Raw genomic sequence first — 10197 nt, 5'->3', positions numbered from 1 at the left:
ACCAAATCAACGAAATTGTTGCGCCAAAAAAGTATCCTGATTTATACAGGGGGTAGACGAAATAATTGAGATAAATAAAATTCTCTCGAATTTTAAATGGCCAGAACTCTACGAAAAATGGATCAATTTTGATAACCGGTTTCATTTCACTGGAAAACAGTTTTATATTAGTATTACTTGGGAACTTGGTGTGACCAACCTACACCGAAAATGTTTCGGACTCAAGAGTGTGTGTCAAGGTGTACATTTTTGCAACGCATAGAACGTTTTAGGCAACTAAATTCTCTATCTAAAATACTTCATTTGAAAAAATCTGAGATCACCGATCTTTTCTAAAATCATTTTTTGTTTTTAAAATTATATTTTTTTCAGAGTAGGATCTTTAACTCATTTTTTATATTTTTGAAGGAAAGTTCAGATAATTTTTACTGAAATATATTGTTTCATAAGAAAAAAGTTCAAATACAGTTAGGTATTCTTACGCGGGGGATACATGCCTCGTGAAAAAACCATGTTAATTCAGAAATCCGCTTGAAAAACCGCTTTAATTCAAAAATTCGCGTAAAAAACCACGTTAATTTGAAAATCTGCATAAATAACCTTTTAGAGAAAATCCGCGTGAAAATAAGCTGACCTTTTTAAATGTTAATCCAGATAAATTTTCAAACGCAAGTTTGCAAAGTTGCTTGGTTTAATAAGACCTACACACCCACAATGTTCGATTGAATTCTGCTAGAGTGCTGAAAGCTCAAAGAAAATTAGTACCCAACAGGGAAAAAACCGCCAAAATCAACACCCATACTTAATAAATTTATACCTCGATGATTCCTTGGCGAATTTTCAATCTTTGGCTACAAATGAACCCGAAATAAATTCTGATTTATTGACAACATATAAACTTAAGTGAAACAGAATGTCAGAAAAAGTTCTACGCGTTGCAAAAATGTACACTTTGGCACACACTCCGGAAATCCGAAACATTTCCAGTGACCCTTGGTCACGTCCAGTTCTCAAGTAATACTAGGAAACTAGGACAGTTTTCCAGTAAAATGAAACCTGTTTTGTCAGAATTGATTCATTTTTCGTGAAGTTTTGGCCATTTAAAATTTGACAGAATTTTGCCTGCTTCAATTATTTCCCTGATTATACAACCTTCAAAACGAACTTCGGCTTGACACTATTCCGTAGAAAGGGTATGCCGGTTCTGGCATCTACAACATCTTGACACTATTGGCCAACGATCAGAGCATCGAAAGAAAGCCCGGTTCCGGACGGCAAACGACCCTGAGCGACAAGAAGCTTCAAAGTATGCTGAAGAGGAAGACCGAGAGGAAAAGTCACTGCGTGCACTTGGCCGAGAGGTTGGTGCATGCTCTAAAACAGTGTGGAGAACATGGACATACATGCAGGAAGCGGCAGTGCCGTCCACTGGTCTCGGAGCTGCAGGCAATGACGCAGCAACAGCGGTTGAATAAGATGGTCAAGTCAATTTTCCCGGTGAATCGCGACGCGGCAGTGGTATTGGACGATTAGACCTATCTCACCATGGATGGCAACGACTAGCAGGGCTCTTCGTGTTTTACCTCCCCCACGAAGGAAGTGAGCACCGAGGTAAAGTTTATTTCACAGACCAAGTTCCCCAAGAAGGTGCGGCTTTGACTGACAATCAGTGAGAAAGGTATTTCAAAGTTGCTCTTCTTTCGCTCCGGGCTGGCCGTGAACGGAAAAATTTATAGTACAAAGTGCCTGACAGAAGTTGCGTCGTTCATCAAGAAATACCATAAGCGCGAAGACACATTGTTCTGGCCAGATTTGACGTCGGCCAACTACTCGAAGCGATCGTTGGAGGAGATGGAGCGGCTGAATATCGATGTGGTACCGAAGTCGGCGAATCCGCCCAATGTCCCCCATCTCTCTTGTAGGAGCCTATGACCACTGCTACCATTAGCTAGATATATTGTCCCCCATCTGCTTCCCATCGAGAATTTCTGGACAAACTTGAAGCGCAAGATCTACTCCAACAATTTTGTCGCGAAAACGGAGGAGGAATTATTAAAAAAAAAACGAAGAAAGAGCTTAAAAACACGGCTACACGCATGTTTTCGTCCGCCATGGCGAATGTTCCTGTTAACTGCCGGAAGGCTGCACGCAAGGACGTACTATTTTTTTGTGAGGAAGCTAACATGATAACCTTCCACGGGTAATTTATCCAACTCAATTATCTGTCTTAGTTTTTTTTCATCACCATCTGAAATAGTTTTTTTTCATCACCATCTGAAAAAAAAAATTACCGCAAACGTTAGCTGTCAAATTATCGATACTTATCGATAATATCGATAAAAGCCCCGGAATCATCGATTGTTATCGATGTCGGTTTTGGGCGATATTTCCCATCACTAAATCATGATTCTCACAGCTGTTTCTGAGGGATTTTCGCGAATCGGGGGATCTTTTATGCAACATGACTGGCCTTGAACATAAAGGGCACACTTGCGCATTACTCATCTAGGGTCTAAATAATCTTATGCTTTAACAACACTAAGGTCGCCTTTTAAGCGGTTCATTAATGAGTTATTTTTTCGCGGATTCCGGAATTAACGCGGTTTTGTACGTGAATTCCCGAATGTACGCAATATTTTTACGCGGATTCCGGAATTCACGCGGTTTCTTTTTATGCGGCACGTGTCCCCCACGTAAAAGACGACTAAACCTAGTTCTATGAAAATCTGCAATTTGCTTTAAGTTCGATTGAAATTTCCACTAGTAGTTTGGCAACCTCCATGAAATGTCAACTGGTCGTGGCTACAGACGGTGTTATGAACAGATACGCAAAGAGTGAGGTCGAAAACTCCAAGTGAACCGTCAAATCGAGGCTCCGAGTGTGCAAAGTAAACAAACTCAGGAGTGTTACTTTTCGTACAGAATGTGTATTGTAATCAGTATAATTGTTGTGAACCACGTGCAATTATGGTTTGAATGGAAAATGTGTTTGTTATGCTTGTATTATGAGTGATGCATTGAAAATAAAAAAAAAGTATAAACAAGCTTTGAAACTCAGTTATATATTCTCACAAAGTTTCGGAATTTCATTACACTTTCTAGTGCGTATGAAAAGTCATGCGAAATTAAATGTGGTTGCCAGAATTGTTTGAAATAGAATATTAGCAAAGGGTTGCCATATTTACTGCTTTTCTCTTTGCGTATCTCTTTATAACACAGTCTCCACACGGTAAGAGTCGAAAACCCATTAATGGGTACTTTTTCAACCATTTCGCCAAAAAGTGAGCCAACCCATTTAGTGGGTAAACTCGATTTACCCATTAACGGGTAAACCGATTAAACGTCAAAAACTGGGTACAAAATCACTCATTTTGAGAAATAAATTTTCTCAAGGAAATGGGTGAAATTTTACCCATTATTAAATAAACGGAAACTTTGTGATTATCACTCAAAAAAATGAAAAGAAGTGAAAGTGAAATCAATTATTTTTAATGGGGGACAAAAATGAAAGATAAAAATTTGCTTTTATTGATGATTTTAATGAAGCTGGTCTCTTCAAATACGATGGAACTTTCCTTCAACTCAGAAAATGCAGAGAGATTTAAAAAAATCGAAAATAAAAAACTAACCAATTGTTCTACTTTGACATAATTGTTCAATTTTGACGTTTGAAAATCATTGCCTTTGCCTTTCGGATTTCCCGAACACTTCTGACTTTGACATCGATTGTGACGGTAACTTTGACAGAGAAGTAACAGATATTTCGATGCATTTTGTTTTGCTTTTGTAAAAAATTTTGGCAGACAAGTGATTTTTCATTGCAATATTACCAATTAGAGTAAAAACTATAGAGAAAATGCAGGCAGGATTTCTGAAAGCTGATATCAACACTCTTCCAAAAGTAGATTTTTTCATGGTCCAGGAGTTTTTTTCCACCAACGATAAATTTCGAGATGCTAACAAACGTGGAAGAATTGAAAGGTACACTCATCAACGTGGCTCACGGTTCTCAAAGTAATACTACATATTTTTATCTAATGTCTAGGTCCAGTAATCCCGATTATCTCAACTCTGCTATCGGCAAAGTTCAGTACAAAATTAATAATGGTGTGTATACCGTTACAGCTCGGGTTGTTCCTGAGCATAAAGTTACAAAAAAACAATACACCGTAGTTGCAATTATCGATACTCAGCTCGATAAGATTCAAGACGTTTATTGCGAAAGCGAGAACGATGGTTGCAAAGCAGCAGATGGTGGATGTAAGCATGCAATAGCCTTCTTATTTTTCCTCTACGAGAAGTATTCGTCCCCGTCTCCAACGGATGGCACTTGTTTGTGGAAAGTGCCACAATTATCGCGGGTCAATGAGGGTCAATTTTGATATCAGCAAGTATTCTAAGTCGGGTATTAAAAGAAAAAGCGAAAACGGAAGTGGGAGATTCGTCCAGGCGTTGTTAGAAAAGTGTCCTAAAAATCACAGGAAGGTTGTATGCAAAGCCACGACCGCAAGGTTGAAGTAGAATACTTTTGCAAGAAGATAACCCCGTTACTTGCGTGTCAGTCATTTTTTCTAGTAAATAAACGTTGACCGTTCATTGGCAGTATTGTAATTTCTCTTTGTTTGATATTTTGAATGAAGTTTATTGAATATTTTTAAAATTTTGCGCAAATGAGAAGTTGAAGTGCTGCCAAATTGCAATATGCACATTTAATACGACATCATTAAACGGGAACGGAACAAAAGCTACGGTTATGCAGAACGCGAATGGCGGCGCTATGCGATTCGCCTTACCGTGATGAAATGTACAGCTCTTTTTACGACGAAGTAGAGCAATACATTTCAACACATTTCGTCTTGCCGAATCACATCGCGCCGACATTTGCGTTCTGCATAACCGTAGCCAACCACTAAGCGACGCAAACGTAGTCAGAGTATGCATGTGGATGAAGATAATTAACTTTGGATTATAGCGCAAAACGAGAAAATATTAACTCTTCAAATATTCATTTGTGTTCTTCAAATTTCAGTTGTTCAATTTAATATCTGATGAAATCTTTGTTTAATATCTGATGAAGCCTCTTATATAGGCCAAATAATAGGAAAGCAATCGTATAACGACCAATCACGAGGTCGAATTTTGTGTTTTGACAAGGCTTAAGAATTTTCAATAGTACAATAGTACGAATAATAAAATTGCAATTTCCTAAATTTGGTAGGAATCTTAGAAGATTTTCTAATCGATTGCTGCAATAACGAAGGAAATCCATCGGAAACTAACCGATTTATTAGCATTTGAAATTGGACATATTTCGCACTTTTTTCGGTTTTAGATTTTCATTTCACATCCCTATGTAGCCGAACTTTCTGAGAGAAGTATTCTACTTCAAAAAGCATTTTGCGGTTCAAAACCGGTTGCTGATTACAACTTTTGAGCTGCCCTAACATTGGGGTAATTAAGATACACGGACAACATGCACTGTGGAAGCAATTTCACATTCAGTAAATTCGACGGGTGCGACAGATTTAAATTGCTAGGATGCAACACAGAATGCTTGCTTGCGTTGACAAAAATTATTAACTTTCAATGACTTGTTTATTTGCCTTGAAAAAGGCATTTTGATTTCCAAAATTGGATTTCCTGATGGCAATCTTCATGCTGCCCCAACACGGGGGGAATAATGGCTGTCTGGCGACACACGCTGAGAAAAACCGCGCTGCTCCTGAGACGTGGTGATCAACCACAGGGCTAGTGCTGCTGCTAAGGAAGGACGACTGCTGTTGTCGCTGTCTAGAACTATTATGAGCGGCTCCGGCTGAAACAGGCACTTTTATAGGCCAAATAGCATGTTTTCAATTGTAAGGTATATGATCCTGTCGACCGTGCTTGGGAAGCAAGCATATAACGACCAATCAGAGGTCGAATTTTTCGTTTTGACAAGGCTTGGCTATTTTCAATAGTACAATAGTGTGAATAATAAAATTACAATTATCTTATTTTGGGAAGAATCTTAGAAGATTTTCCAATCTATTGCTGCAAGAACGAAGAAAATCCATCGAATACTAACCGATTTATTAGCATTTGAAATTGGACATATTTTTCACTTTTTTCGGTTTTAGATTTTCATTTCACATCCCTATGTAGCCGAACTTCCTGAGAGTAGTATTCTACTTCAAAAGCATACAAACACTGTCCTTAAATATATTAAACCAACTTCTCAAAGTGGTCGTTGTTCGATACATTACCTGATGCTGGAATACAAAAGGTCTCAAGGTATTTCCGATTGGAAGAAGTTCATTTCTTATTTCAAAAGGTCTATGACAGTACAAGCTTGTACTGAAGAATTACTGAATTTAGAAATTACTATAAATAGATTTACTGCATCAAAAGTGTATGAGTTGTCTCGATGTGGAATGTCTGACGGATCGTTGGTTAGAAGCGTTCTAGGACAGAGTAGTAAAACATCAGAAGCAATGAAACGAGGGCTTAATCTAGAAAGTAAGGTTATCGGAGTAATTAAGAAATATTATAAAAATGTGAAGCGATGACGATGGACTTCATCCGCGATATCCAGCCTTCGGCGCGTCTCCCGACGCCATCAATGTAACTACTGTGTTTGAAATAAAATGCCCGTTTAAGGAAGACACCATAAAGTATTACAGTGATGAAGATGGAAAGCTCAAGCATAAAGTAAATTGCCAAATTCATTTGCAAATGATAATGACACACAGAACAAATGGTGTTTTAGTTCTTGTTCGACCAGGTTTTGAAAATAGTAGACATCCTGAACAATTTGTAGAATTTTACGACGTAGATTTTGATAACGACTATATTACTAACATCATGAAAACTAGTTATAAATTTTGGCAAGAGAACATTTTTCCCAAACTGTATGAAAACTTTTGAGAGATATACTATGTTGCATAAATACTGTAAATAAACTTGTAGTGATTAAAGATTAAATTAATGATTGAATGATTCAATCGTTATTTATATCTGATATGGTCGTTCTTATTTGAATCATCTTGTATAGCATATTCAATAATCTAAATTATTACATAGTAACAGTATTACACATCCTATCATGAAATGTCGAAGGTAGAACGGCGAATTGTATGTAAAATTACAATAAATACTTTGCAGTTTTTAGCTATCTTGAGTAACCACTACAAGTAAAATCTATTTCACCCAATCAGCTTGCCTTGCATGTTAACTAATCCACCTATGATTGTAACAATATCATCTACCTTATCAAACAATGTTGAAGGTAATTCTGCATGTGGAGCGCATATTTTGAACTCCCTAAATCTTCTTATAAGGCGCTCAACGTGTATCCTGACACTCGCGATCTCTTTTGCTAACATTGAATCATCTTTAGATAACGGTTCATCATTAGATACACTGGGTGGTCTTATAAGAACTCCTCCAGAGTTGGCAACATCTGATGCCACATTTTTAAAACCGCGATCCGTGAGTACTCCTGCACCGGGCTGAATCATTTTCAAATATCCAGAACGTCGAACGATTTTTGGTCACTCGGACGTCCAGGAAACGCTTTAGATAAAAATGTAACCAAACCACAAGGAGTACAAGATATCAAAAACTTCAACGTATTGCATGATTTATACGATGAGTAAGTTATTGATTGTAAAACAGGATCGAACGGTTTTTCAATTTGCACTTCAAAGCAGTCGATAATGCTTTGAACGCTAGAATATTTGTTCAGAAAAGAAACTGGTAAAAATTTCTCAATCTCGCTGGCTGAAGGCCAGAAAATTATTTCGTTCATTTCTTTGGCGATTTTAGGAACACAGTCATTAAAAATTTGCCCAACGCGCGCGCCTGTTAGTCCTACAGTGTCACTCAAAATCTCATATGATTCATTCAATCTTATTTTTCGAAAAACTAACATATCTCTCTTACTTATGCCAGTAGTGTCTGATAACGCATCTAAAATGAAAAGATTTTCGTTTGAAATGTCTAAATAATTGGTAGATTTTGTCCTAACAAACGTTTCAATTTCACAAAAAACTTCTTTAAAAGAAACTTCAGCTTTAAACTCATTTAAGCTGTCTGCGCTAGGCAAATACTCGCTTTCACAGGATTTTTCACTTGACTGCACATCCAGCTGAACTTTGGACATCTGAATATGGTGGAAGAGTTTTGGATGAGGTTTGATGAAATTTCGTCTGTGTTGCTTTAGTTTCCGTCAAAATAGCACATTGCACAGATACGGACGCTTAGAGCAAAGTCTCTGTTGCACCACTTCGATCAACCAAGCCCTGCTTGTAGATTCGCTGATCGTGAGATTTGGATCCTGTATTTTTAACCATTAAATATGATCACATACGGTTTTGATAACGCTAAGGTTAACATACGTTTCGGGGGCTGTGAATAGTCAAACGGTTCAATATTGGCTGTAGACCTATCGAGAGATTTGCTACTATTCGCCGTGCATTCAAGACTTGAGACTTCTGATTCATCATATTCAAGTGGATCATTTTTCTCTGTCCAAGTACGAATATCTGATGCCGCAAGATTCAACCGGCAAGTTTTTGTGAGGCAGAATGTCTGGATACAATTGAAAACGTTGTTTTATTTTCGCTGATTTAACAATAACGCTTCGATAAACACCCGGCTACAAAATAAAAGAAGATTCTGTGGTTTTACTATATTCTACTAGATGTTTCAAAATTGAAAGCACCTACCTCAAAATGATTATCACAAACAAACATTCTTCTGGTTTTCATTAGCTTTGGCATGGGATTTTCCACGTAAATGCCGCATCGATAGAGCCAAATTCTCCTGGGATCGTCATTCTTCGGAACCGGGAAAAATGTATATCCGGTGATAGTTTTTTTGTCCGCTTGTAGCATACTACAGCACAGGCCATTTTTCGACTTTAACACTATTCTTCCACCTATGTAAACATGAAAAGTTTCGGTAACATCAACATAAAGAAAAATAGGCAGTAACAACAACGATGGTTGCTTCAGGGGGGATTTACTGCTGTCAAAATTCATATATGTGTGCGTTATTGCAGATCAACTCTGGTCCATGAAGTTTGTTGGTACATGACGTTTAAAAGATTTCCTTTGTGGCGAGAAAAGTTCATGATTTTCAGCTAATTGCAGGCTGCTGCCACCAAATTTCACTACGCAACGCAGTATGAATAAAAGTTTTCCGCGATTTCTAGAGTTTTGGTAAAAAAGAACGTTACAATTCTACTGAATTTTACTCCAATCAAAACGACAAAAACCAAAACAACCGGACGCCTTGTTGCCAAATATGCTGGTCACGGTTACACGATATTTGACAGATAGATTCCCCCTGGGTTGCTTGGTTTGCTTTTGAACAATTTTTCGATTTCCGATGTTTTCACTGTGCAGTGTTGCCGTGAAATTGTGTTGAATTTTTGTAATGTTTAAAAAATTTGAAACCGTTTTTTTTTTGCAAATAACCTTTGAAAACGTGAAATTAAAAATGTCTCATGTATTTATTAGACACGCTTTATCACTTAAGACCAAAAACAGAATAGGGCTTTAGTACCCTATTATTTGCAAAAATGAATCTTATTTACGAAAACAGGAGTATTTTATCTGCTATTATCAATTGTCAGAATCGCTATTCTCTGCAACAAAGCCAATACCAGACGGATAGTGAACATTATAGACCTAATATAAAAAAAATCTCACATTGTAAAATTCAATACTTGATATAACATACTGTTTACCTTGCAACTTCTTAAACGACGCAGTATCGAATTTCTTTTAAAGTTCTCCCATGGCAATTGTTGACAAATTATAAACAAAACAGATCGTAGAAGTAACGCGTGCGAACAAATCGACAGAGCAAACTAAAACGATGTTTGAAGTATTTTTTCACCCATTAATGGGTAAACAAATGACCCATTTTTTTCTAAGAACATGTCTTTCTAATGCGTACAATTTTACCCATTTCACATTTTTAAATTTACTTATTCTTTTGACAGCCGCATATGACAGAAAAAATGGATACAACAATACCCATTAATGGGTTTTCGACTCTTACCGTGTAGTCGTGGCAAACTGGATGGGCAACCCTGTTTGTTGGTAAGCATCGGGTAAACAAAACGAAAAAAAAATACCTAACCTAATGTTTACCAAAGCAAGTAAAAAATGATATACCAGGATCATCTGCATATTTTTCAATCAATTA

At 37.2% G+C, this 10197-nt stretch overlaps 2 pseudogenes; one reads left to right on the top strand and one right to left on the bottom strand.

Annotated features, from left to right (window-relative positions):
• Nucleotides 1-1572: 1572 nt before the first annotated feature.
• On the bottom strand, nucleotides 1573-9302 carry LOC129729014 (uncharacterized; annotated as a pseudogene).
• On the top strand, nucleotides 3742-4539 carry LOC129731727 (uncharacterized; annotated as a pseudogene).
• Nucleotides 9303-10197: the final 895 nt, after the last annotated feature.

This window comes from Wyeomyia smithii, chromosome 3 (assembly GCF_029784165.1).
Source record: "Wyeomyia smithii strain HCP4-BCI-WySm-NY-G18 chromosome 3, ASM2978416v1, whole genome shotgun sequence".
NCBI classification, from domain to species: domain Eukaryota; kingdom Metazoa; phylum Arthropoda; class Insecta; order Diptera; family Culicidae; genus Wyeomyia; species Wyeomyia smithii.
The sequence above is the reverse complement of the archived record's forward strand: the minus strand, read 5'-3'. Positions and strand labels throughout refer to the sequence as shown.